Source organism: Sinohyriopsis cumingii, chromosome 18, assembly GCF_028554795.1.
Source record: "Sinohyriopsis cumingii isolate HCF-2022 chromosome 18, ASM2855479v2, whole genome shotgun sequence".
NCBI classification, from domain to species: domain Eukaryota; kingdom Metazoa; phylum Mollusca; class Bivalvia; order Unionida; family Unionidae; genus Sinohyriopsis; species Sinohyriopsis cumingii.
Genome location: NC_142978.1, coordinates 58,045,886 through 58,072,911, shown reverse-complemented (window position 1 = coordinate 58,072,911; position 27,026 = coordinate 58,045,886). Strand labels below are relative to the sequence as shown.

The window sequence follows — 27,026 nt, the reverse complement described above, 5'->3', positions numbered from 1 at the left end:
TTTAGGATTAAAGTACTTAACGTAAAGGAACGTTGCCCGATTGACAAAGGTCAGATAGGTAAAGATGGTCCACTTTGCTAATTTATTTGGTTAACACACAGAACAAACGAACAAGCAAATGAGACTTAAAAAGAAGAAAATATGAAGCAAAATGCATAAAACGCAAGTATAGTATACCAGCTTGAAGCACGTTAGAGCGAGAAGGGTTCGTTTCGTTTAAAGAATAACATCTAAATTTGGCATATACACTTGACGCAGAAGAAATTAGCCAACCCGCGGACTGTTTTGACCAATTTTGTTGTTGATACGCCTGGTTTGACTATGTAACAGATTTCTTTGTGCAAATGTATCGAAACGTTCAATGCAACTGAAAAACAATGTAGCTGCTGCATAATGTAGTCAATATGGGGATACTAAGTAGTTTCAGTATTGCAAATTCGTAGTGCAAGAAGTCACTACTAGAGGCCGCTGTCGGATAATCAAATATGGCAGCCAGTTCGGGGTTACCCCCCGTTAACTGGAAAAATCCAAATTTCTACTCGGATGCCGTTGTTTTAAAGACTAAATATTTGTTTACATAACTACAAAAACGCTACATATTTCATTCAAGGCGCAATAGAACCGTTCAAGACAACTTTTCCAGTTCGAACAGGTTGGTAATGGTTTGTAATTAGCATCCTTGATCAACATGTATATAGTAATGGACGTTAATGGAGTGCTGTTTACAAGGTTTATTTTTGTTTTGCTTGTCTTTATCGTGCCGATAAAGCAAATGTTGTATTGACCAAGAAAGTGATAAATCTTGGATACAATAAATTCTTGTAACCAGTCGTTCATCCTCAATGGAACTAGGTGCCTTCTAAACTAATTATCAACACCCACCCCCACCCCCCTTGCCTTGACCTGTGACAAATTTTGCCAACCACAAGCTTTTTATTTTTAGGAGGTACTTCTGCTGATACATCATGTGACATCTGGTAGATATGTTGCAATTTAGTATGTGCACACATTTTAAGAACACATCAAGCAGGTGAAAAGGAATTTTAATCTTTCTAAATGAGTATTTTTGAATCGTGCATCCATATTTGGAACATTTTTAATTGACCCATCTTTGCTCTGACATTTCACACACTTTTTTTCTATATCTAAATTCATTTTTTGTTGTTTATTTAACTATTACATTCATGACATCTTTTTAATATGTTTTAATTTGTTCTGACAAAAGTGTTCCCAATATCTGGCAGTTGCTGGAATGTACTTTGCCATTTATTTTCAGTACTGCAAAATCAAAGTGAAATCTGCTGATGATATATATTTAATATTTAATATGGCACATTGAGTACTTTTGCCTCAACTTTCTTCCCTTGTCTGCAAATATTGACCCTTGTGTTCACTTAAATATTCTGTCTTTTTGATTACTACTAATGAAATTCTGGACACATTGTCCCTGGCTGACAAGGATCTTGGTGCAGCACTAATACCAGTCTAAATATTCTTATTTTTCTGACTTTTTTAGTGTTAAGAGGCATTTTGTGTTATATGAATATTGGCATGGGACCAGTTATGATTGTTATCGTAATTGATGATAATCGATTACATTGTGAGGTGTAATCATAATCATTGATTTCAGAAGCTTGATAATCGTAATCATCCTTCATTGGTAGTGTAGTCGCATAGTGTAATCATATTTACCAATGATTAGACAAAAACAAAATAACTATATTTTTAATAACTGCAAGAATAATGAACATTACTATTAAAAAAGACGGTGTTTGTTGACTATTACAAAACATACTGTGTCTTATAATTTTAGGTGACCATTTGTTAATTCAAAAATTCATGCTCAGTAACTTTTTCATCAGACATAAGTTGGCAGCAAAGTTGACTTCAAATATATGTACTTTATTTGGCTTCTGAGCAGAATGCCAAATTTATACAACTTGGGTAAGAAACTTAGAATGTCCATATAAGAAGACCTGCAGTTTGGCTGTTGTTTATTGTGAAGTAAATTATTTAACTTGGCTAATCATAATCATAAGCATTCCCATGTAAACCTAATCGTAATCATGGTTTCCAAATAAAGTATAATCACAATTGTAATCACCAGTGCCAAACAACATGTAATTATAATTGTAATTGACCATCTGTAATCGACCCCATGCCTGATGAATATCAATGTTTATGTAATAGTTCACCAAACCAGTCAGTTCTCTAGAACATATGATTCGAGGTCTTTTATAAAAATAGGCAACCATGATGAGCATATTAAAGTAACATACCAGTGAAGTGAGAGCCTTGGTCTCCAGGTCCTCCGGTTTCTGGTCCTCAACACTGTCTTCAAAATTATTTTCAGTCCTTCAAATTGGCAATAGGCTGCAAACTCAAGGATAATGGATTGCCAGTAGGACTAGTGGCTAGAATATTTGCATACTTTCCTGTTTGTATCTTCACCCCTACCAATATTTAAAATGGCTTCTGGGATATACAGATCTACAAAATCTTTTTATTTCATTCATCAGTTTATATTTGCTTTCCTGACTGTTGCTTGGGGTTCCCAAAACAGTCAAGTTCTTGGTGTTCCAAATAAAATGGGAGTTTCTTTAGTAAAACAGTCACCATATTATCTGATAGTCTCAATAATCCCATAAATTTTGGAATAATTTTTTTTTAACATGCATACAAAAGTTCCTCCTTGTTTGTTTAATTTGTTTTTTAAATGTTAAAACTTGGAATTGGCAAATATACTAGATAGAGATGATGCAATTTTACTAAAATGGAGTATTCTAGAAATCAGAAAAGGACATGGAGCAGTCTTGTCTGATCATTTAAATTGACGACAAGTTAGAGATTTTAAGCTGACTAATGAGATGACTAAGAAAGATTAAGCATTTTTGATGTCATTGATGCTTTGCATTTTTAAAATTGGTAGAGGGGTATAATAGAAGGGTGGAAATAATATAGTCAGCATTTATTTACATTCTCATATATAATTTTCAGAATGTGAATAATTAAATGATTCCTATGCCCTCTCAGAGCTAATTATGTACATGCTAGATATTCAGTTGCTCCCCTTGAAGATTAAAACAAATTATATTTTTTAACAAAGCTGTACAAATCTTTGCAGGTATTTTAACAATGGTATTTAAATCTTTGCTAATATTAGAGTGATTAGATAAATTTGTATATCAGAGAGTGTTAGTCCCAAGTTTCCTTTTACCTTTCTTATTCTATTTTTAGATATTTTGACACTTATGTTTCAGTGTGATGTCAGAGCGCATTGCCTATTAGTAAAATGGAATTTGCCTAAACCATACAGGGTCTGCATAAAGCAGCAGCTTTCTACTTAGGCCTAGCAAACTTAAATGATCTTGATTTATCTTATCAGAAATTTTGAGTATAACAGTTGTTACTTCTATGATTTGTAGTCAGACAAGACAGAACTAGTATGTTAATGCTGTCAGACCTGATTCTACAGTTGTATTGGTTGTCACTCAACTACTCCAATATCTCAGCCAACATATCCAAGACAACTAAGGCCAAATAGTCACATTATAGTAGCAGAAATTCCCATTGCCGTGTTAAGAAAAAGTCGATAATATTAAATGACAGTCACAGAATGTTTTTAAGAAAAATGAAAGGACATAATTTTCCAAATATTTTTTTTTTATGAGAACAACTTCTAGAGTTTTGTCACTGTTTGCAGCAACAACAAGCCCGGTTCATCATATAAAGAGCATATTCTTAGAACAGTAGTCATATGGTAATAATGTAAAATAACCACATTGATGTGCTATCTGCCTGATGATACTTTCAGTTAATTAAAGATGTAAGTTAACAATTTGTGACAAGATAAGTCATCTTCCCTTTCAGTTTCATGCTGGTTTGGCTTGATGTCAGGTACTCTTGCAGTTTTTCAAATACCAACCTTTTGGTATGCAATGAGCTCTCGCCTCACACTTGAACATGAATTCTATAATATCTAACTATGGGTACAAATGTTAAAAGAAAATTTAGACAAAAAGAATGTAAACTGTATTTCAGACTTGTCAATCCACTATTGAAGTGTCATGGCAATCAATGCCGTATTATTAGGAACCTTTTGACTTTACAGAATTAGCATAAGAAACGTGTTATTTAAAAGTTGTATCAGAACCTGTACAATACTTATACTGCTGTAGTGCAATATCTTCACAGCCTGCTTTCACTGGAGCATAAGGGGTATTGACATATCAAATCAGTATCAAAATGTAATGACCAGTGTGAATGAGGTCATTGTCTTTTTCTCTCAAGTTATTTCAGGGGTCACGCTATCAGGCAATGTAGGCAACTAAGTTGCCTAAAAAGGTTGAACTTAGTTTGTGTTAAAAGAGCAAAAATAACTTTGCACTATGCTTTTTTAACTCTAAATTTAATCCCCGTAATTTACAATTTTTGTAATGCAATGCTCTCTTGACCTCACCAGGTATTTCAGTGCATACAGCCAATAGCTGATGTTGATAACAAATGCACCAACTGTTGAACTCTGGCACTTTGAAAGGGATGTGTTTTACTAGCCGACTGCCCATTAATCTTTTTCTGAGGAAGTGATCAGTGCCCGATTCCTGCACATTGTCATTAGTTGACTTAAACATACCAACTTGAATTTTAATCTTCAAAATCTATATGTAAACAATAATTTGTGATTTAAGAATGGAAAAGAATCTTTCAAATTTTTTGGGGGGGAGGTTGATTTCAACTGCTGTGTTTGTGTTATTTTCTTCATGAAATCAATTTGAAACCATCAATGAATATGTCGGTTCAGTAATGGCAGAAATCACATCTAGGAAGTACTTGATTTTATTGTATTCTTTTCATGAATACATGACCAAACAAATTAAGGAAAAGATACAAGTCATAAAAAGCAAATGTTAAATGTGAATATGCATATCAAGAAATAGAGGGCAGATAAAATAAGAGAACTGAAGCACACACTCGTACATACATACATATATATATATATATATATATATATATATATATATATATATATATATATATATATATATTTACATGTAAGTTTGTGTGGTGATATTTGACATTGGTAAGGGACAGTCCATTTAATTTAGGAGGAGAGGAGGCCATTTTTTTTGTTGGTGGGTAAACATGAAATAGCATGGAAAAAATGTTTTGCTCTGATTTATAGAAAAAACAATTAGATCCATTAGAGATAATAAATCTTGAGGTATAAGGACACATCATACCATAAGTCTGACAGCTATTTTCAATTTGAAACTCAAAACAGTTTTTGAATCAAAAACACACCAACACTGTCCAGATATTGCTAGATATTCAATGAAAGCATCTTGTTAAATTGCAGTGTCACTTGTCACTTTATTATGGCTATTAGTCTTGGAAGTTAACCACACATGTGACCAGGGTACATTTTGGTAATGCTTGTATTAATAAATGTTACCTTTTTTGCAGTCATAGCAAAGTGACTGCAAGATTGTTGTGTCCCATCTCATTTTAAAGTGTGATCTCATTCAGTTTGTGCAGAAACATGCACTTGGAGAAAACACTTGTATGTGTGTGTTGTAATGTATATTTAAGTTGTTTTAAAAAAAAACATTCATTTTATGCCATGGATAATTGTATTTTGTACTGACCTTGTCATAATCAATTTCACTGTATGTTGTTTTTTTTTTTGTTGTGTTAAATAATACACAGCTAATATTTGTAGACAAGTGTGGCCAAAATATTAGAATCTTTATATTGGTCGGTGTCAAGGATATTATGTTTATCATGTTCTTTACTGTAATTTTAGTAACAGAATCTTCTTTGATGGAATTTTCCATTAAGTAATAGTTTTAAAAAAACAATAGAAATTGGTAATTGCATCCTAGGTCAGGTAGAGGGCTGTATCATCTTGTTTATCTAGAAATTATTCATTCGTGCTGTAAGATCTTGAAGCAGAGTCTGTCTTACTGTTGTGTTCACTATTTCATTTGGGCTGGTATTATTTATTCAAATTATTATTCTATGGAATTACAAAGTGCTCAATAATATTCTTTGACAGAGACATTAACTTCGAATTATAGTGAATTCAAACATGGTCTTCTTAGGTTATATTATTGTGATTCATCAAAAGACTTGGCACATCATCAAATTTCAGGCCATTGTTACATTAGTACATTCGAGACTACAGTGACTTCACCACTTTCATTGTTGGATTTTATTTGAAATGCCGTAAAAGTTTATTCAGAATTTTATTCATGAGGGCTTGTGTTAGAAATTCTAGGACATTCTGGAATTTAATTGCATTACTGTAGGCTATTTTTAAATTTTTTCTTTCATATTTTAGGGAAGTAAATTATTTGCTGAATTTTACAAAACTTGTTGGGTTTCAGTTTGTTCTATAGCTTTGTTTATGACTGTATGGTCATAATGATAGATTGGGGGCTTATGTATGGGATACAGATTTCTCTAAAATATTTAAGAAAACATTGAAATTTAAATTCAGTTTGTTTCTTAATTTCTAAGTCCCAGTTATTCATTTATTTTAGATATCAAAAAACTTTCACAATGTCATCTAAAGTGGAGAATTTTATTTAAAAACCTACACAGGAAAGTTTAGAGTCTTTGAAATAGGATCAATTACCCTAGCTTGACAGACAATATGATTTCTCTGAGAAAAAGGTTTCCTTAACACAACAAGAAATAAAAAAATATTTTGGTCCAATATTTGATCGAAGAAAAAAAAGATCGAATCTTAAAATAAAAGTGGTTTAGCATTGATTGGTAAGTCTCCATTTGGCTCTGACTTGCAAGTTAGGGAACTGATATTAAAATACAAGAATGAAAAAGGTGAGACATTTGCAATTAGAGAAAGAAAAAAAGAGGCAAAGCATTTGCAGAAAGAGGTGCGATAAATGCAGATAGAGAAAGAGGAATGAGAGAGACAAACAGAATTTCGTGTAGAAAGAGGAATGAGAGATGTGTTACTGGAAATGCAGTGTGAAAAAAGAAGAGAGAATTACAGAGAGAAAGAGAAAGGAGGAAAGGAATTTCAATTTAGATTGAAAGAATTAGAGCTGTGATGTGGAATACTCTCTCCCACTTTACACACAGATTTAGGTTACCAAACATTTTTGGGGGCCCTGAGTGGCAGAGTGGTGTAAAGAGCTCACCATTGCAGATCATTGCCGTCTCACCTCTGTATGCATGGGTTCGAATCTCGGGTTCGGTCAGTCTGGGTATGTGAGAAAGCTTGCCAGTAGCTTCTCGTGGGTTGTTGGTTCTTTCTGGTTTTTTTCCAAGGTTCTTCTTCCACCATTTAAACTGGCCACCAGGTATAGCCTATCTTGTGCTGAAAATGGCATTAAACCCTACAACAACAACAACCAAAAATATTAGGTTAGTACTCCCTTCTAAAGAAAAAGTAGATAAATATTATCTTGTTTAAAAAACAAAAAAGTGCTAGAAATTTGAAATTGCCAAGAGCAATGGATTCTATTATTACAGAGTGTACATAATTGCAGAGCTCGTAAACATCTCCCCTTCCCTATCAGTATAACACACTGTTGATTACAGTATGTTTAAGGAATACATCTTCGAGGATTATGAGTTGGTACCAGAGGCATATTGACACAGGTTTAGAAACGGTAAAAAAGAAAATGGAGAAACCCATGCCAAATTTGCAAGAGAGAAAGAGCAATTATTTGATGGGTGGTACTCTGCCAAGAAAGTTGGTCAAGATTACAATAATCTCAGACAACTCCTATTAGTTAAAGTGTTCAAAAATTGTGCCTGTCTTGACATTAAGACCTTCCTTGATGAGCAGAAGTCATAACTTTATATTATGCTGATCATTTAGCTGATGATTATTACTTGACCCACAAAGTTTCTCCTGTTAGTAAGTCTTGTACTTGGTAGGTTTAGTAAAAGGTCATTTTGGTCTCAAATGAGCACTTTCCTTAAACTGGCACGACTTTCAAGAATCAAGATTATGATATGACTGATCAGAAATCCTGATCTCATCCTACATGCACTTGTTGCAAGAATAAAGGGAATGTTGTGTCTGATTGCTGCAGCAGAATCAAGACAGATCTATCCATAATGCACTAGTTCTAATAGGTCAAGGTCAGTTGTGAATCGAAAGCAATAATTTGTTGGGTCAGATTTTATTATGTAGAATTATGAACCATTTGTGTCGAAAGGTTCTGTATCACTCATTAGTGTTTGTCAATCCTGTCCCTACTAAAATTTTAAGGGAGCTTCTCAGGGTCTGTTCTTATCAGGTACTTTTCCTGTTCTTCTAATAAAAGTGTTCATATTCATGGATTAGACAGCAGTTATGTTAATGTTCCCTGCCACTGTGTAAATTTGTTATGAGACTTAGTCTTAGGACCTGTGACATTTAGAACAGTTACGTCTTTAACCATCAAGGGTATTTATATATGATTAGGCAGTCACTTAGTGAGAGATAAGGTTGTGGTTAATCTACTTGTGACTGTCAAGCCTTGTTTGGAGCAGAAAATCAATCCTATTGAAAATGAAAATCCTGATATATGCCCAACTTGGGCAGTTAGTAGAACTATCTCAAACAACTCTCACAAGAACTATTTTGTACCAGAATGTATTTCTTTAGCTGACAATCTTTTGCCATTCATATGTACAGTGATTCTGTTTTTACTACTCATTCTGTTTGTTCTGATCAGGGTTACAACCATCAATCACTTGTCATCAAACAGAAAAAAGATCCTGAGATTTCCTGTTTGTTTCAGGGGGCTGTTAGAGAAACTGATGCCACAAAAGTATCTGTTTGTTGTTTGGTTACATGTGGGGTCCTTATGAGAAAATGGAGACCACCAGGGGTACCTGCTGGTGACGAGTGGTCAGTGATCTATCGAGCTAATGTTCCTAAATTGTATAGACAGGAAATTTTTAGTCTAGCTCATGAAACTCCATTGACTGGTCATGTAGGAATCAGTAAGACTTGTCTCAAGGTCTTGAATCATTTGTATTGGCCAAAAATTTAAAAATGATGCTTGTAAATACTGTAGATCTTGTCAGACTTGTCAACGGTAGGAAAACCCAATCAGAAGGTACCTAAGGCTCATCTGCAACCTATTCCTGCATTTGACGAACCATTTAGCAGAATTATGGTAGTCTATGTTGGGCCCTTGCCTAAGACCTATTCAAGCAATCAGTACTTGTTGACCTTAATGTGTGTGTCTACAAGATTCCCAGAGGTAATTTTCCTTTGAGGAATATTAAAACTGGAACAATATTAAAAGCTTTGATAAAAAAAATTATTACTCAGTTTGGCTTTCCAAAATTTGTTAAATCTGATCAGTGGTCAAAGTTTGTCTGGAATTTTCATGCAAGTTATGCATGAATTAGGCATCAAACAATTTAAGTCTTCTCCTATCACCCTGAAAGCAAAGAAGCTTTAGAAGATTTCATCATGCTTTGAAAAATATGATTCAGTCGTGTTGTTTTGATACCAGAAAAGATTGGGATGATGGTGTTCCTTTACTGTTGTTTGCTTTTAGGGAATCAGTTCGAGAATCTTTGGGATTCATTCCCATTGAAATAATATTTGGACGTCCTATCCACGGATCATTGAAGTTCTTAAAAGAGAAACTTCTTTCCAATGAATTCTCATAATGAAATTTTTTGATTATGTTTCTGATTTCGAATATAAGTTGTCAAAGGCTTTTAAGATTGCAGGAACTAATCTGCACTCTACTCAGTAAAAAATGAAATTAGTGTATGACAAAACTACAAAGGAGTTTTAGCCTGGTGATGGATTTCGGGCTGTCTTGCCTTTACTTCAGAATCCACTTAAGTCTGTGTACTATGGTCTTTACACAGTTCAAAAGAAAGTAAGTGAAATTATATCATTAATACTCTTGTGAGGTGAAAACAAAAACAACTTTGCCATATAAATATGTTAAGGGAGTATTTTGATACTGATAGCCTTGTTAGTTATGCAGTCATTTTAGTTGTACCTGTCCCACACAGGGAGGATTTAAATGATGGAATGAAATCATACCGTAGTGACTTTGGTGGATCCTATCTTAAGAATTCATGAATAATAAATAATCTGGACCAGAAACTTTCAGGTCTTCAGCCACTGGAAACGAGTTAACTCAAACCACTATTATTTGAATATGAGCACTTTTCAAGATGTTTCGACCTGAACAAATGTATCAGAACTTTGAAATTTTCGATTACACACCTGTGAAACAGCATCCATACAGGATGAACCCTCTCAGATGGGAATGTTTGAAAAAGAAATTATTTGCTATAGAATGATTTTATAGAACTGAGTAAAAGTGACTGGAGCTTACCTTGTTTTCCTGTAGCAAAACCAGATAGTACCTTCTGCATGTGCACCGACTATGGAACGTTAACAGTGTAATGAAAACAGATTAATTTCCATTGCCAAGAATTAATGATTGCATTGACAAAATTGGAAATGCAAAATATGTCTTTAATGTTTTGAAAGGATTCTGGCAAATTCCACTGATGGGAAAGGTAAAGGAAATGTTTGTATTCATAACTCCAGATGGACTTTATCGATATAAAGTGATGCCATTTGGGATGAAAGGTTCACCATTTACTTTTTGATGTTTAATGAACATGATTACATCTGGTGTAAATAATTGTGATGCTTACATCGTTGATCTTATCATCTACAACAACACCTGGAAAGATCACTTGGAGATGGTTAGGAAATTTTTTGATAGACTCTGTGATAGCAAATTTGACAATTAATTTATCTATAAATGAATTATGCCTTGCTTATGTTTCTAACACATATTGTGGGGCATGGACAAGTTAAACCCATAGATGGCTAAGGTCAAGGCTGTCTATGAAGCCTGTATGAATATCCGTATAAAGCAACTGATGCAATGTTTTGGGCATGACTGGACATTATTGGAAATTTTGTTCCATATTTCCATAATTTTTGCTGAACCGGACTAATTTGTTGAGCAAGAAAAGCAAATTTCATTGGTCTGAAAAATGTCAGGAGGCTTTTGATAAGATACAGATTATACTTCAGAGTGCACCAGTTCTTTCAGCTCCAAATGTCAGTCATTCATTTAAGATGTCTGTTGATGCAAGTGATGTTGGGGTTAGTGCAGGATTAATTCAGGAAGACAAAATTGGTCTAGATTAAGAAGTGTAGTATTTTTATACAAAATTAAATAATCACCAGAGAAATTAATCCACATTTGAGAAGGAATGTTTGCCTGAATGTCAGGAATGCAAATGGAAGGGAATCTAATTGCTAATGCACTTTCATGTATATATATATATATATATATATATATATATATATATATATATATATATATATATATATATATATATATATATATATATGTGAGTGTGTGTGGAATGAATTTTGGGAATTTGCACCATTCATAAACATTTTGTGTATCCCCACTAACATTTAATTTCAGAACCAATTCACACAAATCTGATGCTGCCAATTGTATGATATAAGCTTCAGCTTTTGTTGTGCATAAACTTGTACTGACCTTCACAGAATCAATGTTCAGTTCTACCTGTATGTCCCAGCTGATGCAAACACATGTACACAATTGTATGTGTGTGTGTGTGTGTAAATATATATATATATATATATATATATATATATATATATATATATATATATATATATATATATATATATATATATATATATATAGACACATGTACTTGCAGTTTGTCATAACTTTGGATCTGTTGGTATAAAGATATTGGTTTTTGCAATGAGATAAATTACTGATGAGCTGACAGTCTCCCAATCAGCGTGTGCATACAGTTATGTTCTGCAGTTGTATAATTGAGCTAATGAATGTCTTCTACCTTGGTTGTTTTGTTTTTTTAAATTTAGATGATAATAAAGGAGATGGAGATTTGTTCCCTTTTGTGCATTATGACCTTTTTGACACCTTCAAATGCTGTATAAGGTGATTCAGGTTATTACATTAGTAAAAGGATCATCACTGGTTATTAGACCTGTTTTATCCCCATACAGTATAAAAGCATCAGGTATATTGTGATATACCCTGTCTGTCCCTTGGGTTCTTAGGTCTGTAACTGCTTCTTCTAAACCACTGGGTGGAAATTCACCAGATTTGGTACATAAGTTGCACATGTGCAAATCATCAGCAAGATGGGATAATCTTCAAGTTCTTCTCTGGTGGGGTGGGGTGGCAAATATCATGTAGAAAATTGTTAGAATTACAGTGACATTTTTTAATATTGTTTGACCAACATCTGGATTTAGCGAAGACAGTGAATGCAGTTTTAAGAATGAGATGTTTGTTTAACCTGAGTAAGCAGTAAATGGATATTCCTGCCTGTAAAGTCTAAATATTGGTTTAACCAGATGTGCAGAGTTTAATAATGGATATAAGAAAATGAATAATTCCTAAGTGGTACTAGTACCATGCAACTTCAGTGAGTAATCAAATGCAAATCGACATATGGAACTTGTAAACATATATGATTTTTACGTGATTCTTTCATCCAAGAGTGATTATTGTGTGGTTCATTTACAAGTTAAGTTGTATACATAATTGATTTTCACTTATAAAACAATATTGAACAATAATTTTACCCATATAGTGATAATGTATGCTACTGAATCAAAAACAACACATGTATCTTGTGGCATCCATTTAACAGTCATAATGTAGTTTGGTTCCACTGCTCTCGTTGAATGGTCGAGGAGCCACCACACTTGGCCTGCCCCTCCATAGCTGCCTTAGGTATTCTCAAGAGACACCTTATTCCCTGCAGAACCAGTAATTCCCAAAGCTTTGGTCCCTGACTGCGAGTAAACTATGACAATCCTCCAAGTCAAAGGTGCCATAGACGTGAACATTAGTGTTACATGAAATCATAGTTCTACTACTCCCAATCAAAAACCGCTCTACCTCTGAAGATTGCTTCTGTAAAGTAGACAACTTTCTGGCAAAATTTGTTTTTATTTAGGATGCATACATAGTTTAAGATTTGTATAACATGAGCAAAGTACATTGATTATCTTGTAAACATGATAAATGTTCCCAAATATGAAATATAATTATATAAAAAGTTTAAAGTTATAGTAAATATGCATCTCTAAAAAGTGTTTAATTTGTAACATGAACAAGTTACCTGTAACTTTGTCCAAAGATTTATGATTTATTCCAATGTTACAATACATGTACTTTATTTTGTAACAAAACTTTGTAAACTTGTTATTTTCTATTCCTACTCAAAAATCACCTGATGAACGTTTGTATGCATATCAGTACTTAGATGTTAATACAATACATTAGGGATTTAATTTTAAGTAGTGGTAATTTAATTTAGATTGAAAATAAAATAAAATTAGTATCCATGAAGAGACTTGTAGGTCTTTATTTAGCATTAAGAGGTTAGTGTTTGAACTGGTTGGCCTGGTGTTGTGACTGGGGGGACATCATGCTACGTGTCTGCGGCATGATGCTCCAGTGCTAGACATCACTATAAACTGCCACACTGCAGACATCATAGTGATATGAATGAATTTTTTTAAAACCTATGTTAAAAATCCTAATCACACACACACACACAGGTCTTTATTTATTCTGCTGTGTCAAAAATATATGATAAACAGTGGCATTCAGATATGCACTGTTCCTCTCTTTGTAAATAACTAAAATATCATCCTGTGCTCATTTCCTCAATATTTTTTTTTATTTTCAGAAGAGCATTAGTTATATAAACATGTCCAAAGTTGTTGTCATTTAGATCTACATTCAATTTTGATTTGTTTACCTTTCAGACCTAATTTAAGTTTGTTGTGGTTTAGCACTGCAGGGGCTTTGCTATAAGTGAGTTAATTCATTCAAGCACACAGTTCAAGGTGTTGTCAGCTCTTTAGCCCCCAGGTTATTACCTGCTGGGGTTGCTTTTACCTGTCTAATCTTTGATGGAAATACTGTTCAATGACCCTTGGGTAGTGTACATGAAGAACTTGTATGATCATGGTGAAAATTTTGATTTATTACTGCCTTAAAGCAAGAATGTATTGCATTTGGTTATTGCTGATTCGGACCTTTGTAATAATGTTGATCAGTGATGAAGTGATAATTTGTTATAATATCATCAAAATAAGCAGGACATTGTTATGGCAATAACTATATAAAGTTGACTTGTCTTTACTTTAATGGTAATATACAAAGCTGATTTGTCTTTAATTTAAGGGTAATAACTATATAAAGTTAACTTATCTTTAATTTAATCGTAATAACTGTATAAAGTTGACTTGTGTTTAAGGGTTTAGAACAGTTTGCTATGAAACAAAAGAGGACTGAGAAATGGCACTTGTGTAACTAATTAAACTGAGGGGCACATCTGGAAAATGAACCAATGCATGACTGCAGTATCGTGATGAGCAAAAATGATGATGAAGGTTGGTACAGAATGCAACTTACGCCAGAGGCTCTCAATGTCTTTCGTAAGACGTACATTTATATCCTTTATAATTTTTTAATTATGCTGCATGTTCCCTTGGGCACAGACAATTTGGCATCCAGGGCTTGTGTGTGCGTCTGTGTGATTACCTTTAATTTAGACAAAAGTTACCACCGTAATTCAAAATATACTTTACTGCAACTTGTTCAGTTTCATGTGACATTGTAGCCACAAATTTGTGGTAGAAATTTGTTGCTTTAATTAAACAGTAGTGTACATTATATGAAAGATTTGGGTGAAGTACTTTTTTGTTGTTGGTAAAACACAGCGTACAAGCATTTAATTGAAATCTTTATCATTTTCTTAGTAGCATTTATTTGGATGTCCCTAACGAATGGTATGTACTGTTCTGTAATTCTGTTTTTTAAAAAATGTTGGATGTGACCAGTAGTACAGCCTCTCTTAGGAGACATCACCATGAAAATATTTATAAATTCATGTATTCTTGATTGTACTTGCCATATATACTCACTTAAAAGTTGAATCAGGGCTGAGGGTGGTCAGTTAGTCTAAAGGGTTCACCTATACAGCTCTCACACATCTCACCTCTGTCCATGTGAGTTCAGGTATTGGCTTCACCGAATATGTGAGAAATCTTGCCACTAGCTTCCCATGGGTTAGTGGGTCTGACCAGGGTCTTTATGGGTTCTTCCTTTGCCAAATACTGACCACCAGATATAGTCTATTATACACTGACAAATGCTGTTAAACCCCACACAAACAAAACACAAGTAGAATCCAGCTTCATACAGCATAAACCCTAATCTACATAATGCGCCAACAGAGCAACATCTGTATTGTTCTACTGATTACTCCGAACAAAAAACTGCATAGACCCAGGTATCAGTGTTCATTCTAGGTTTGGCCCTACCGTGTAGTCGGATGGGTCATATTTAAAATAGACGTCAGAATGAATGAATTTGTATTACAGTACATAGTTAATTTGTGTTGTTTTTGTGTGGTAATTTGTAACATAGCTTTAACAATTTTAGTCATATCGCTATGATATCTGCAGTGTAGTAGTTTATAATGATGTTAAGCATTGGGGCATCATGTCCCAACTCACACTATCTTGACACCAGGCTGACCAGTCCTAACACTAACTCTTAAAGATGAGCACCAAGTGAGGCAGCTGTTTGTACCATTTTTGTCTTTGGTATGCCGCAGTTGGAGGTTCAAACCCATGACCTCCTGCATCCGAAGTAGACAGTCTTACTACTTAGGCAGCTGGAGTGGTTAGGTGCTGACTAAGTTTACAGAACAAGTGATTGTGCTGTAAAACAAGAAATAATATTGTGGTTCAGTCTATGACATATATGGCTAAAATAGGTCAGCATCAAGTTTCATTTTGTGAAAAGTACAGATTGAAATGCTCTCCTTTGCTTAGTTGCCTTCCATGCATCAAAAGCTTGACTGTAATCAAATTCTGAAAATGTCTTGAGCTTGCTAAGCCTATCAACAGTTTATTTCTGTCAGTTTATTTTTTATGTCATTTTGAATTGAAAATCCATGCTCACAGTCCAGTGTGTAGTGGTGCATAAGTGCAAGTTCAGCTTATGTAAATTAGGAAACATGTGACCATGATGCTTGTGTTAAATATTCCATAAAACATTTACATGTATACTGTTAGTTGGCTACTTTTTGCTGCAACAAAGGAGTTTTTAATAGTGGTGTTTGAAAGTTGGAACAACTAATAGAATATGGATTACTTTTGCAAGTGTCAATGCAGATTGAACATTTCATGTTGTTTAGGTTTCATTGTATATCAGCCAAAACCAAAAACTTGTCTTCATTTAACTACTTTGGTGGGGGCCCCGAGTGGCTGAATGGTTTAAAGCGCTCTCCGTTATGGATCACTGCCATCTCACCTTTGTGAATGTGGGTTCGAGTCTCGGATTCAGTCAATGTGGGTATCTGAGAAAGCTTGCCAGTAGCTTCTCATGGGTTGGTGGTTCTTTCTGGGGTTTTCCTGTGTTCTTCCTCCACCATTAATACTGGCCGCCATATCTAGCATATCGTGTGCTGAATAATTACATTAAACCCTACAACAACAACTACTTTGGTTAAAAAGTTTGTTTCTGATTTATTTTTCAGTGCTGGTTGTGGCTTCATGCTCTGTTGATGTTTCATTGCTAATATATTTTAACAGTTTCTGGTGTGGTTAATTCAGTTATTTTAACTTTCCATATAAAAGTAAAAAGAAATATGCTTTATTTTCTCTAACATGTGAATCCATTCAAAGTTTTGATCTGACTCGCTGCTTATTTACAGTCGACTATCTGAACATGCGCCATAAAGGCCTGTGTGGCTGCTCTGTGGCATTTGGTTATTATTGTTGTAAAAGTGATGACGATGGGAATAAAATATACAAGTCCATGTATTGGCTATTTGAAATGCCAGTGTGCCAGTTTGGCCTGTTGGCTGGTTGACAGTGTGCCATATGCTTCAGAGTGCACCAGTGGTGCAATGGCACTGTCTAGATTGAACATTGATCTGCCATCACATTACACGATGACAGATTTGGGCCTTTGCCATTTTTAAGTTGGACTTGAAAACGAGTAATATATCATATTTACTTAATAGTGATGTTATCACTATCCAAGACTGTTCTGTGTGTCATAGTGGTTAGAGCGTCTGCCTTGGATGCGGGCGGTCATGTGTTCGAACCCCGGCTGAGTCATACCAAAGACATATAAAAATGGTACTAGCAGCTGCCTTCCTAGACTCAGCATTAAGAGGTTATTGTTACGACAGGTCAGCCTGTTGTCAAGATAATGTGACTGGGTGGGACATCATGCTGCATGTCTGCTGCCTTCCTAGACTCAGCATTAAGAGGTTATTGTTATGACAGGTCAGCCTGTTGTCAAGATAATGTGACTGGGTGGGACATCATGCTGCATGTCTGCTGCCTTCCTAGACTCAGCATTAAGAGGTTATTGTTATGACAGGTCAGCCTGTTGTCAAGATAATGTGACTGGGTGGGACATCATGCTGCATGTCTGCTGCCTTCCTAGACTCAGCATTAAGAGGTTATTGTTATGACAGGTCAGCCTGTTGTCAAGATAATGTGACTGGGTGGGACATCATGCTGCATATCTGCTGCCTTCCTAGACTCAGCATTAAGAGGTTATTGTTATGACAGGTCAGCCTGTTGTCAAGATAATGTGACTGGGTGGGACATTATGCTGCATATCTGCAGCATGATGCCCCAGTGCTAGACATCACTATAAACTGTCACACTGTAGACATCGTAGTGAATGATTTATTTTTTTTAAAAGCTACATCAAAGATCCAAACCACACACACACTTTACTATCCAAAAGTTGTATCATGATATTGTTAATAGTTTAGTGATATTATTGTGGTATGTTGATGTTTATATTACAGTCAAACCTGGTTATCTCGATTACGTCGGGGGTGTAAAAAAATCGTCGACATAACCGGGTCCCGAGATATCCGGGTTCATAAAAACCGGTAATTTTAAAAATGTCCTTGAGCATTACTCCTGTCTTTTGCTGGTGTTTACTGGAATCCCCTCCCACTGCATGTTACAATAAAATAAACAAAACGCTTAATTGATAATAAAATGAAATGAACTAACCTGGTGTTGTTATCATTTATTCCTTTTTTATCATCATAAGTAATTTATTAAAGAAAAAATATATCTATGAACTCCTTATATCACATGTAGCGTATGCATCCATTACTGTAGTGTGCATCACTTATGTCAGATAACACACGACGCATTTTTATAATTGATGTGAATATTGAAAAACAAATCATGTTTGGTTGTACTCAGAGGTTTGAATATGTTATCAGATTGAAAAATGGATCAAAGAAAATCACAAACGAGAGAGTGAGAGAGAAACATCCACCGATTGCTTTCAGGCACCCGCCATTCACGCATAACGCGGTGTTAGGTGCAAAATAACCAAGATTGTATTAGGTTAATATATGACAGTATCTCGCAGATAAAGATCAATAAATGTTTTTGAAAATACATGTACATGTACATGTACATTGACTGTGAGTGCAAATGACATGGAAAGCATCACATGGCTGGTTAGATCGTTTCAAACAGCGCAATAATATATGTTTTAAAACCGTGTGTGGAGAGAGTGCATCTGTTTCAGATGTGGCTGTTAAGGAATGGCATAAAGAAGTTTTGCCAAAAATCTTAGACAAGTTCAAGCCATGCGATATATACAATGCTGATGAAACGGGGCTATTTTGGCAATGTCTGCCTAACAAGACGATGGATTTCAAAGGAAACAAATGCCATGGAGGAAAAAAATCCAAAGAGAGAGTAACTTTGCTTTTGGCCGGAAATATGGATGGAAGTGACAAGATCAAGCCATTAATAATAGGAAAATCAGAAAATCCAAGATGCTTCAAAAACCTGAATAGGTCTTCTCTCCCCGTTGACTATAAAAGCCAGTCAAATAGCTGGATGACAGGTGATATCTTTACCAGCTGGTTACGCAAGTTAGATCGCCACTTACAGTTTGAAAAACGAAAGATCGCATTGATAATAGACAACTGCCGTGCTCACCCACGTGTAGAAGGGTTACAAGCAATCACAGTGTATTTTCTTCCTCCCAATGCTACCAGTAAGCTTCAGCCACTCGACCAAGGAATAATTCAGGCTTTTAAAATCCATTATCGGAAAGCTTTAGTTTGCAATTATTTGCTTGCAGTTGAGGAAAAGCGATCCTATAAACCAACTCTGCTAGACGCCATCATGTATGCCCGTGCAGCTTGGAACAGTGTATCGCCGAAAACCATTCAAAACTGCTGGTTCCATTGTATTTTTCCGGAAATTTCTGATGAAGAATTTCACCAGCAGTGTTTAATTGCACAAGAAATTAAAGAGCCTCAATCAGAAATAGGTCTTGAAGCGATTTCTGATGAGATTGCGGACTCCATAGGCATTGCTCGGGATGAATTTTCTAATTATGTTCACGTGGATGATGATGCCAATGCCTATGGTGAACTTACTGATGAGGAAATAATCCAATCGGTGACAACGAAGCAGATACAATCATGCAAGCAAGATGATGATGATGATGATGATGATCAGCCTATCACTATCCCAAGCTACAGTGAAATGGCTGAATGCATTAAAAAAATGAAATTGTTTGTGGCAAGTGTCGACGGTGCCGAGCATATGTATGAAAACGTAAGTGCTTTTGAATCGTTCGTTATAAATCAGCACCGGAGTAAACAAAAGCAGACTGATATTACTTCATATTTTCTACAAAAATAATGTAGTGCACATTATGATATGTTTATGTACTTGTGTGTTTTATAGATGTATAGATTCAAAATGAAAAAAGTATTCATTTTTTTATTCATATATAGTATGCGTTTATTGTACATGTACATGTACGTGTAGGTAATTTTACCGTATATTTTTGTATTTCCACTACATTATGTTCAGTTTATAATTCCTAGATATTTTGAAAATATTGCTGACATGTTTGGCTATTTTGTCATAAAATGCTATACAATAAATCGTCATGATATTACGTGCATATGGAGCAATTTCATGACCTGAATATTCAGCCGATCAGCACTTTTCCGTCTGCACATTGATTATTAATGTGTACATGTACATAATATTTCATTACTTGTATCTCCTTGATTGTTGTTTCTTGTATACATGTACTTCGGAACATAATTCATATCTGAAATGTACCTTAAGAAATAAAAGGGAAATGATAAAATACACATGTAGCTGACATCTAAGATTCTGCGTTTTCGTAAAATAAAGTTACATTGTAATTTGTACACACTCTTGTCTTTGTGAATCCTTGAATATTTTATGTAGTGAACATGATATATTCTTAATAAACTAATCGATTAAGCTAGTCTTACGAACCAAAAATAGAAAGAATATGAAATAAACATGTGACTACTGCCGTGACGGACCAAAATTGTGCCTGAAAATCGATCGCTTTTGCTGGCTATTTCTTGTACAATTTCTGTGAGATTGACGTTAAAAAGTTGCATTTCGTCGAATTAAGCGGGTCCACATGTTACTTCGGACCGAAACTTATGCCCGACATAACCGGGTTATCGACTTAACAGAGGTCGAGATAAGCGGGTAAAAAATAGCATAACAAAGAAGAATTTTTTCGGGACCGGACCAAAACGCTCGACATAAGCGGGTTGTCGAGATAACCGAGGTCGAGATAAGTGGGTTTGACTGTACCACCAATTCCTTCTCTACAAAATGTAGCAAAAAACACGTACCTTGCCAAGTGTCAGGGTTAAAGCTCTCTAAAAATTCCATTTTTCATATTCACTAACTATTGCTAGTAGACTGCTATTTATATCTGACAAATATGAATTTATTGAAATGTGATAATGCTGATGACACTGGTGGCCAAAATATACATTAGTCTGTAGTAGTGCTCTATATTGCTGTGGATTAGATAGGATTTACATGTGAGGGGATAATCTCAAATCTGATCAGGATGATCAGTTTATAATTTTGGTCAATATCCTCGTGCCAGATTATACGATGATACATGGCAATGCATGATGCCATCACTTTGTAAAGGTTATGTATCAACATATTACAGTCCTTTGATTGTCCATTATGAACTCATTTTAGTGTAGAGTACTTGTTTGTGATACTGTATGGTAAAATTTAAATTAAAAGAGCCATTAGAGTAGCATAAATTTAGTCCAGATATTTTTTGTGGTCTTGATAGCAGATCATTTCTTGCCCAATAAATTTTAAATCTGACACTCCATTTTATGATTGACAAGATCAGTTTACCAGCATATGGATAATGTTTTTAATATGCGTGTTTTAAAGTTGATAATCTAACATATGCATGCACATTTACATGTATACCACATTGACATTTCCAACAGGAATATAACTTTATGCATTTTGGTAGTGATTTTGTTTGTGTTCCAAACCAGAAAAGCGTTCCAAACTGCGGCTACGTCTATTGTCACATTTTGCATGCTTTCATTATATTTTTTTATATATATTTCACTCGAATTATATATCATGTTTCATTTAATCGGTGTGAAGCATGAGCACCACATTTACAACTGATAACGCTTGACTTTTTTTTGTCTTAATGACTCAGTCTTGCTGTATCCACACCTTGTAATCAGTCCTAAAGGTATGCATCACTCAGAAATGTTGCAGTTGGTAGTGGAAGCCAAAGGATTTTATCTCATTTCATCCTTATTAAATAAAATAATTTAAAACTATTGCAGGATTTGTTCTTGATTAAAAAAAATTGATGGAAAATTCATTTTGAAAAGAGGGAGTACTGTAAATATTGGAGGGATTTAGTAGTGGAAATATGATGCATTCAGATGTTTTTTCTGTGCTTAATATATAAATTAGCAACAACTTCAGAAGCATATGACCTAGTATATGGATGGATTTTGACAATAAATACAGGGGCTTATTAAGACCATCTTGTATTGCTGGAAGTTTTAATGCTGCATAGCTTGAGTGTTGGCATGCCTGTGAAAGAAGGAGGGATTTTCCTCTTTACTGCATTTGGTTTGCCGACTACCCACTGGATACATTTCAAGTATGAAAAATGGATTTTCCTTTTCTTTGAAGGACTTTTCCACTTAGAAGTTAACCATTACATAATTTAAAAATCCTTGATTAAGTAATCGGTGTTCAGAATATTTTATTTTTATTTTTACTTAAGATCATAAGAAGCTTAGACAAAGTAATAAAGTTATTGTTTTTAAGTTGGTATGGTCAATAATTGCACAGTAAGTGTAATAAGCATCCTTCACCTATGCTGGTGTAGTCACCAAATTACACATCGCTTCACAGTGTAACATCCAGGAGTTATCAATGAACTAAGACCTGTTGCCCAATGAGGCATGCGTACTAACCTATGACAGATTTTAAGGCATGCTGGTATAAGGTTGATCTATGAAGGTGGTCATATGTGATATGTTCTCCTAAAAAGCGATTTTTTTTCCAGGTCTGGTTTTGTTTTATTTTGAGATGAACAGATGCAATGTCTGTGAAAAGCTACATGACATGTATGCAGCTTTGAGTTGCAGTTTCCTAATTTATGCACTATACTACATATAATACCTTTACACATCAAGCCAAAACATGGCCAAAACATGGTCCATCTTCCAGACACAAAAGATTCCTGTTGCAAGGCATTGTTTTGGCTGTAACCAAAATATATTCCATCCTCCAGACACCTGAAAGATTCCTGTTCAAAGGTCTTTCTTTAGTTGCAATGATGAGCTAATTCTCCAGCCATAATAAAATGCATGCATATTTAAGGAGTTGTGCTTGACTCTAAAACTAAGACAAAGTGACTTTTTCCTGATGGCTTAATAGGGTGAAGTGATGGAAGAGTAGGGAGAATTGAGTTAATGGTCTAGTTTTGTGATGGGAAAATAAGTTTCTCAGAAATGGTGATGTCATTGTGTGCATAAACTAGTGTCATGTTATGACCATTATTGTCAATGTTATATGATGTTTAGGATCTGTGTACTGTGAACGCACTTACCATACCAAGGCCAAGGTTATAGCTTATGAAAAATTCATTGTTGTTTTTTTTTTGCCTTCGCCTGTTGACTGTTGCTATTTATATCTGTCAAACATGTATTGATCAAAAAGTACTAATGCTGAAAATACAGGTGAACGTGGTAAACATGCTACTGTATATTAGTGATCTGTAATGTAGTGAAAAGATTTATATAGAATGGGAGTATCTCAAATTTGTACTGTATTACAAATCTATATTTTTCACTGATATCATTGTGATATCCAACAATTATATATTGTAAATCAGTCATGTTTAGTTTATGAATTAAGAAGTTGCAAGTTAACAGTTCTGCCAGTGAATGTAGCTTTTTATACAGTGCTGTCTCCATTCAGCAACTAGCATTTTGGTGGCTCAGCAAGTCTATTTGCATTAAATACAAAAACAATGCTCGTCAAAGTCTATGAACATTTTATAAACCTTCTAAAATCTTAAAAACTACTGCATAATTTTTTTAATAGCATTGAATGGCACCATCAGTTTTTGATACCTGATCCTGAAAATGGGTGACTATTACTTGCAGAAGACTAATCAATTTACATAATATGGGGAAATATTGGAAAAATGGATTAGTTTGTTTATATCTTTTTGATTGAGACTTGTCTCAGAACTGACTTAGTAATACTGTTTGGCTATTGGGTTTTTGAAGGCTCAGGATTTTACTTTTATCCTTGAGTTTCACAATAAGGTTGGTGGAGAAATCATAGTTTGGTACATCAGTAGCAACTAAGTAAACACGCGTGTTGATTTTAAGGCATGTTTGTATTGGTTGATACATAAATTATGAGCTTGTAACTTAATGTCAGTGCAAGATTCACAGGTTAGAATATCAGTATTGAAAATGTGGAAAGTCAACCTCACTTTCCTGGTGTGGTGAAATGTGGCATGTTGAAGTGAAATGTCATTGATGAGATGACTATTTTGCCTGGAAGCATAATCCTGACTTTTAAAAAGACTTATTGAAAATTTTAAAAATTTCTGAGCTCAGATTTTTTCTCTCTGTATTTTGTATAATTTTAGGGTACATTCCATTATGTGGCTGTAATTTTCATGTGTCAGATGGCTAAGAGACAATTGCTAATTCAAGGTACATTCCATTATATGGCTTTAATTACATGTGTCAGATGGCTAAGAGACCAGTACTGATTCAAGGTACATTTCATTGTATTGTTGTAATTTTCATGTATCAGATGGCTAAGAGACCACTACTGATTCAAGGTATATTCCATTATATGGCTGTACTTGTCACATGGTTAAGAGACCAATACTGATTCAAGGTACATTCCATTATATGGCTGTACTTGTCATATGTCGGATGATTAAGAGACCAACACTGATTCAAGGTACATTCGATTATATGGCTGTAATTGTTATATGTCGGATGGTTAAGAGACCAATACTGATTCAAGGTACATTCCATTGTATGACTGTAATTGTTATATGTCAGATGGTTAAAAGACCAATACTGATTCAAGGTACATTCCATTATATGGCTGTACTTGTTATATGTCGGATGGTTAAGAGACCAATACTGAGTCAAGGTACATTCCATTATATGGCTGTACTTGTTATATATCGGATGGTTAAGAGGCCATTGCTGATTCAAGGTACATTCCATTGTTTGGCTGTACTTGTTATATGTCAGATGGTTAAGAGACCAATACTGATTCAAGATACATTCCAGTGTATGGCTGTACTTGTTATATGTCAGATGGTTAAGAGACCAATACTGATTCAAGGTACATTCCATTGTATGACTGTAATTGTTATATGTCGGATGGTTAAGAGACCAATACTGATTCAAGGTACATTCTATTATATGACTGTAATTGTTATATGTCGGATGGTTAGGAGACCAATACTGATTCAAGGTACATTCTATTGTATAGCTGTAATTGTTATATGTTGGATGGTTAAGAGATCAATACTGATTTAAGGTACATTCTATTGTATGGCTTTAATTGTTTTATGTCGGATGGTTAAGAGACCAATACTGATTAAATGTACGTTACATTATATGCTTGTAATTGTTATATATTTGATGGTTAAGAGCACAATCTATTTTATGGCTGTAATTGTTACCTTTTGGATGGTTAAGATACCAGTTAAAACTCAATGTAAATTCCATTATATGGCTGTATTTTATCAAATTTTTAAGTGAATAAACACTGTTATAAATGTGCATGACCATTAGAAGCTTGCATGCTTCATATTGATAGAATAAGATTTCATTAAACTTTGGCATTGTTTATAGCAGGAACAGTTTGCAGATATTTGGAATATAGGCCTAAAATTAATGTGCTTTAAAATCATTTAAGGATATCATTAGTCACTTTCAGTCACTTTTATGTTTGCATAAAATATGCAAATACACGGATTATCTTTGGCTCTGAAACCCATCTTCACCTCTTAGCTGCTTTTACAATACTGTGTCCCTTGGCATATCAGTGGAAGAATAGAACTATTTACCTATTTCAGCTTGGGTGTGTGTGTGTGTATTCCTTTCATTGCCAAAAGTTGCTGTAGATAAGTAGTTAACATGCCTGTTGTGCAACAGAAGCGTTAGGGTATGGATTCTGCCCAGGATGACGGCTATGATGTGTCCCTTCGTTAGGTACTTGAAGCCAGTTGCCTTGGCATGATATGACCTATGATGTGTTCATGTACCATTAAACACACCAGACAGTGGGGATGATCATATAGACATAAGGTTTTCACCAAAAGAAACATAATATCCAGTTTGTTCTAAATGGACATAGTGCCAGTCTTGTATCCAGTATGGAAGCAATGATGTCCATCTTGAAAGTTTTGTATTCAGTATTTTTGATGAATAGATGGTCATGTCATTATGGGTATTTTTATAACTCAAAGACTTCTTTTGATGTTTAATTGGTCTAAATTGAAAATGCCAATAATAATAATACTACTAATAATAATGATGACTTTAGAGGGTGACACAATTAGTTGCATGGAACTAATCCTCCTTGTGGCCCTCTAGTAATGCATGTTTACATTGAAAATACATATACATAGTTAAACACACACATACACATCATTGATAATTAGTTACATTTTTATGGATATGATAAACAGAAAATTTAAATGATCCAGCATTGTGTATATATATAGTACAAAAAGTAGTGAGACAACAAAGTGGAGGGTGACTGAATATACACTTTAACTCATTAACCCCTTGGAGGTGTTTGTCATTTTCGCCTGAAAGGTGAGTAGGAAACAGATTTTGGGGGCTATTTCTGAATACAACCTAATACATTGACTTCCAAGAGATTTCCTGTTAACCTAATGATTAATTGTGTTAGAAACATTGTTTTTCATTGGCTATTTCATTAGTGCAGGAGCAAAAAAGTAAAAGTTGGAGTTCTTTCTTTTCTTTTATTTTTTTTCTTTTTTGCTTAACAGACCCATCATTTTTGTATTGAGACCACTCTTTATTCCAAATGTCCATCTTATCCTACTTTTTGCAAGGGTTTGCTTGTCTGTGTGTAGTTCAGACTGGTCTGATACCAAAAATCTAAAATCCGGACACAGAATTGGATTCTGACCACAGGCTGAATTTAGGTGGAAATAAACTGGTCTAAAAAATTAGGTTATTCCCTCTGTATTTTGTAGTGTAACTAGAATGTCCATATTATTTGGTATCATTGTAGAGCATATCTGTCTACCTTTCTATAATACCACCCACTTTAGTGTATCATATATGATTTTGACACTACAGAGCTCGGTAGTAGGCTACTACCTTCTGATGTGTAAATGCGGCACCAAGGGTTAATGAGTTAAGCCTTGCATCCAGTATGGCTGTAAGCTGGTTTCTGATCTCAGCAGTTAAAAATCGATCTTTTCTTGGAGTCCCAAACATTTGTTTAATTGGTTAATCCCTTCAAGTGAATCTTGGTCTTTTTTATGTTTTACATGTAGGTTTGAAAAAAACTGGAGAGTAAC

General features: G+C 34.6%; 1 protein-coding gene across 1 annotated transcript in view; it reads left to right on the top strand.

Moving 5' to 3' along the window:
- The first annotated feature begins 272 nt into the window (after nt 1-272).
- The window catches only part of LOC149776726 (uncharacterized), a 111,852-nt gene continuing 85,098 nt past the window's right edge, over nt 273-27,026 (top strand). Inside the window, exon 1 of the mRNA XM_089941250.1 lies at nt 273-652. The gene's annotated coding sequence lies outside the window, so the exon portion shown is untranslated. The remainder of the gene's footprint in view (nt 653-27,026) is intronic.